Genomic DNA, 6,187 nt, shown 5'->3' with positions numbered 1-6,187 from the left:
GCTGGCTGTCGCCCTGCGTGGCCCAGAAAACCCCTTTGGCCACCAATACCGCCGGTGAATGACGTGCTGACTCCACCGCTGGTGGAGGCAGCACGTCATTCACTGGAGGTATTGGTGGCCAAAGGGGTTTTCTGGGGGTGTCCTCAGAAGCCCCAGAAGGTGTCATTAGCGGCCCCTCCTCTGTGTATGGAGGGCTGTCTGCCACTCATTAACTGGTGTCGGAATTAATATTCAACATGCTACCTTTCACTGTCACTTCCCTGCCTGGCAATTATCAGTGGCCATGATGAGTGCCCCACTGGAAACGGATAAACATGCATCTTCTCTTTGTGCTCACAAGAGCGTTTGCTATTCATCAGCCTAATGCTCGACAGAAATAGAGAAAAATGTCCCTTTGAAGATTAAATTACTGTAGAGTGAGAGGGCTCACTCTACTCTCTCTCCTCTCTCTCTCACTCTCTCGCTCTTTCTCTCTGGTGTGGACAAATTGAAAAGGCTATTTGCAGAACAAATTGGTGTTTGAAGTCATTGCTGGACCTAATAGGTCTGAAGGAGCAGCCTTTGTGATGCTAGGCCTGTCTTGGGTGTCCAGGCTTCCACTGGCCTGTTCGCTAATATGTGGGCTACTGCTCCTTCGTGGACCGAGGCTCCCAGGCTAAATCAACCTACATCAGACAGATACGCAGGGAGTGAGGTTTTTGGAAGATTCAATTCCGTTGTCTGGAGAGGCTGCCAAAATGATGTGTTTTGATTGGATGCGAGTTGAGTTCCAACTCGTAGGGTTAGAAAGGGGGCGCTGCAGCCGTGCTGGGAAAGGTCGGAGGTCACAGACACTTTTCATTCCCTGTTCATTCAACAAAATATTAAAAGCTGGCTGCAGGAAAAATGCAACTATTTGTGTTGACTGGCGATAAGTGAAGATGTCTGTTTAGCATATAAGATAAACAACAAATGTTCATCCAAAAACTAAAGTGAATGAGTTATCTTTGTCCAGTCTTTGCTCTTCTTTCATGTACAAATAAAAGCTATTCCTCTCATTTGGAAGCCAGCGCTAATAACCATTAGCCCCAAGGTGTGTGACTCCCAACCAAAAGGTTCAGGGTTTGATTCACAATGTCCTCTCAGTCTACCAGCAGGCCACCTGGAGCGAGACTCCTCATCCTCATCTGAGGGTTAAGGACCCGAATCTGAACAGACTTAAGTCCATTTGAAAACTATCTTTACATTTACATTCAGGGCATTTAGCAGACACTATTATCCAAAGCTACATTTTTCAGAAGAAAGAGAAACAACAATATATTGCTGTCGATACAGTAAGGAAATTTAGCAATAACAATCGCTAAACCCATTCCCCGTGTACAACAAAGATAGCTAGAATAAGAGGCTATACAATGCTAAGTACTATTTTTAAGTGCAAGGACGTACAACATACAACAAATGGGTACATAAGTGCCAGGACGTACAACCTACAATAAGTGCGTAAGAGGGTTGTGCGTAAGAGGGAGGAGGCTATTCAGAGTCTAGGTGAGCTCTGAACAAGTGAGTCATGTGTATCACTCCCCTATGAGTGCAGCCCAGCCCTCCACCACAACGAAGGCCCCCTCTCAGTCTCTAACGAACGCTTTATCATTCCAGCCCACCGCCTGGCTGGCTAAGCATACAACAGGTTGAGTGGCTGTGTCCTTGAGCAAGGCAGCAGGCCCGGTGCTGCAGTGGCTCCCTGGACGCGGCGGCGTGGTGGTCCGCGGCCCCCGCCCGTACAGAGGGGCCCGGGTGGGTCAGAGGCAGAGGACAGGCCCTCCCACGGGGGCGGTCGAACCGGCTAACCTTGGTTGTTTTATAATGAGGTAGCCACAATCGTTATATACGCTATACGCTGATAGTGAGGTAAACCCAAAGCTGTGAAGCTAATCTTAGTTACAGGACATGGTCAAGTCATGGTGTTCTTAGCATATGTTTCCTTGTTGTGTTATTTCAGGCAACAATGGATACTTAACCAAAGTGTAACAAATGATGTTGTAGTAGGTTAATTTAGCAAATGGCCGTTTCAAAACAACGCAAGAACTGAATAAAACTCTACACAAAGGCGCCCCTACTGCATGGCATGGGGCCTTCCAGCACGCAGAAAGGTTGATGCATCATGGATGATGGAATAGTCATCTTTGATTACCCTAAAATAGTTCCCACAGGGAAGAATTTTCACACCTCTAATTTTTCAATTGAGCTTCCAATAAAGGGTACATTGAAAATAGCAGACACAGAAGTGATGACATTAAACATCTAGCTAGGCATTAGCCTCACTTATCGGCCCCTTGCAAAAAACACAGAAATTGTTAGATGCGTTTGGAGAGGTTTGTAAGCAGGGTTTGAGACATTCTAAATCTTATCAAAGAATTTGGCGGTCCGCCACCCACTTTAGGAGCCTGCCGCAGACTGTTGTCATGGCACCCACTTTGGGAGCCCTGCCCTAGACTGTCGTCATGGCACCCACTTTGGGAGCCCTGCCCTAGACTGTCGTCATGGCACCCACTTTGGTGAACCATCTCTAGACTGTCGTCATGGCACCCACTTTGGTGAACCATCTCTAGACTGTCGTCATGGCACCCACTTTGGTGAACCATCTCTAGACTGTCGTCATGGCACCCACTTTGGTGAACCATCTCTAGACTGTCGTCATGGCACCCACTTTGGTGAACCATCTCTAGACTGTCGTCATGGCACCCGCTTTGCTGAACCATCTCTAGACTGTCATCATGGGACCCGCTTTGGGGACCGTGCAGAGGGTCCTGTTGAGGTCATTTTGTTTGGAGGGTACTTTACAGACAGCGTTAAAAGGGGGGGGTGCCACCCAGCCACAGTCCACCAGGCTAATAGAAGCCCATGTGACCATCACCTGGTGCTAAGCCTGATTTTGGCCAACCAATCACAGCGGCCGCTGGGGGACTTTATGGCGGGGTGGATGTTTGGTGTGATTTGCTTTCAGAGTATCGGGTGTAATCCACCTCCTGAAACACCAAGCTGACATCACCAAATCCTCCTCATCATCATCCTCCTTCATTAAGCCGTTTACCCGCTCTAACATATTGTAGGCCCTCTCTCCCTCTCTCTCTGATTCACACACACGCAAATAAAGATAATTGCATAAATATAGATAAGCTGTACGCATCTAAGTGCACAGAGATCGTTAATGTGCACATTTAGGCTAAATAGGCTCAGTCACACTCACACACACACTCTCTCTCTCTTTGTGAGGCCCGTGTTCTACAACCAGGTGGGAAGGTGATTAGCCATAGCAAGCCATTTCAGAAGCTACCCTATAATGGCACCCCGAGTGGGAGTGTCTAACCCGCATTCACGTTGTTTCAGGTTTCCTCTGACCAAAGCTCTGAGCAGAATTGGGCCACCGTATCATTGGTGGTTTCCCCTGAAGTCGGCTGAGGTGTTTGATGTGAGCACTAATGGACTTACTTTTTGCTCCACAATACAACACTTAGACGACATGTCAGCCTTGGGCAGGACACACTGCTACACTCTCGCCTCTCCATGCCTCTCTCTCCCTCTCTCCTTCCATCCCCTCTCTTCACTTCCATTTAACATGAGGTATCTTTTCAGGAGGAAACATTATCATCATTGTTTTTAGCCTACTCATAACTTCTCTTCTTGTGTGGAAGCATGCTAACTCCTAGCTAGTAGAAGCATCCTATCACCCAGCAAGTTAAAGTATGCTTACTCCCAGCTAGTTAATGCATGCTAACTCCTAGCTAGCTGAAACATGCTAGCTTAAATCTAATGGAAGCCTGCTAGCTACTAGTTAGTTGAAGCATGCTTGTTCCTAGCTAGTTAATGCATGCTACCTACTAGCTGGTTGAAGCGTGCTAGTTCCTAGATTGTTGACGCATGCTAGCTACAAGCTGTGTGAAGCATGCTAGCTACTAGCTACTTGAAGCATGCTAGTTCCTAGTTAGTTGACACAACCTAGATACTAGCTAGTTGAAGCATGCCAGTTCTAAGTTGAAGCATGCTAGCTCCTAGCTTGTTGAGGCATCCTAGCTGCTAGCTGAAGCCTCTCTCCTCCTCTGGTCGGCCTCTGTCCCGGGGGGGCGCGGAGCCCTCGGTACTGCTGAACGCACCCCCAGAGGCCGGCCCTCCTGAACGCTACATGAGTTTACCATTAAACTAAGTAGCATTGCAGACGACGACCGCTGAGCTGTGCTCTCAAACACTCACCCGCTGCCTCTCCACTCAGACCGGGAGCAGACCCCATACATCATAAACACGCTCAGTTCAATATAGAACAATGTATAATTCAACACATAATAAACGGACACAATTCAATATAAAGTGATCAATAATTCAACGTAATAAAGAGGCTCGATTCAAAGTATGATAAACTTTGGCCCGTCGAGCCCGTCCTAGCTGTCTTATCAATAAAATACATTGTTAGTTAAAAAACCCAAACAATGCCATGACTTGGTGTTTTCTGAAACAGGAGGCTTTTAGAAACGGAAACCTTGAGTTTGAACCAACACAGCAACAGTCGCCCCCACCCCCCCCCCCCCCCCTCTGCGGCGTTCTGAACTCAGACATAAACCGAACGCTGCTGACGGTTTCGCCGGTCGCCGTGAATCGGCAGCGTTTCCTCGCGACTCCCTGGTGAGCAGTCACTCACCAGCCTCCGCAAAAGACTCAAGACTCACTTGTTCAGACTAACTTCCTCCCCCTTATCCCCACACCCCATCACACCCCTCTTACACACTTAGTGTACGTTGTGCGTCCTTAAAATAACAGTACTTAGCATTGTGTAGCATCTTCTCCTCGCTATCTTTGTTGTACACAGGGATTTGGTTAACCTAGCGATTGTTAGCTCTTGGCACTTGGTTCTATGAACATCATTACTGTACCGACAGAGATACATTGTTGTCTCTCTTTCCTCTGACAAATGTACTCTTTGTAAGTGGCTCTGGATAAAAGCGTCTGCTACACGCCCTGATGTAACTGTAGATGAAACGCGTTGAAAACAGAAGCAGGGTGCAGGAAAGGACGAAGGGCGAGGACTCAAGGAGGCAGAGGAAGGGGTCTGACCGCCGGCCGGTAACCCGGGTAACAAGCCGTAACCCGGGTACCGGAGTCCCCCCGTAACCCCGTAACCCTGCGGAGGAGGGAGGAGGGAGGAGGGGCGAGGGAGGAGGGGGAGGCTCTGCCAACAGGCCTTAGAACAGTCCCGGCCGCGCGGTCACTTAGCGGGGTGTTCAGTAACGCGCGGGGACATGCAAATATTGGGGAGGCAATTAGGGCGGCGCTGGGGGGCCCAGGGGGGCGGTAACCCAACCCCCCCTCCATTACGGCCACTCTGAACTCCGCAGCAATGCACTGTGGGAAGGCTACGGCACGCCGCCGCTAAAAGGGTTAGCGTCCGACGGGGTGGGCTCACTTTACCCCCCCCCCCCCAGCCCACACACACACACACACACACATACATACAGACCCCCCCCCCCCCCCCACATATACACACAGCCCTACCCGGCCACACAAACACATTACACAAAAACACACACACACACACACACACACACACACACACACACACAGCCCAGACGTCCTTCGTTGGGAACGAGACCACCGCAGTGGTCCTTACGTTCCCCACAATGCAACACGTGAAGCGGCGTCCTGACCGGAGACGCAGGCCGGGTGTCGTGTTTATCGGGAGGAGAGGAGGAAATGACTTCTGATGCTGGCTGCCTGCCAGCCTCCTCCAATGCTAACACAGATCACTGGAGAGGTTTACTTAACAAACAACCCCGACTACAACATCAACATGCTGTTGTTATTTAATTGGCTGCAATAAATAAAGAAATAAAGATGCCTGGCTTCCATTTTGTGGTCGGGAGTGTTTTCCACAAGAATGCGGGAACAATACTAATGCATTAAGCACTCTGAACACAGCTCTCATTCCCTGTCTGTGTGTGTCTCTCTCCCCATCTCTCCCCCTCTCTCTCCCCCCTCGCTCCCTGTCTGTGTGTGTCTCTCTCCCCATCTCTCCCCCTCTCTCTCCCCCCTCGCTCCCTGTCTGTGTGTGTCTCTCTCCCCATCTCTCCCCCTCTCTCTCCCCCCTCGCTCCCTGTCTGTGTGTGTCTCTCTCCCCATCTCTCTCCCCCCTCGCTCCCTGTCTGTGTGTGTCTCTCTCCCC

The sequence above is a fragment of the Gadus macrocephalus genome, chromosome 12 (genome assembly GCF_031168955.1).
Source record: "Gadus macrocephalus chromosome 12, ASM3116895v1".
NCBI lineage: Eukaryota > Metazoa > Chordata > Actinopteri > Gadiformes > Gadidae > Gadus > Gadus macrocephalus.
The sequence above is the reverse complement of the archived record's forward strand: the minus strand, read 5'-3'. Positions refer to the sequence as shown.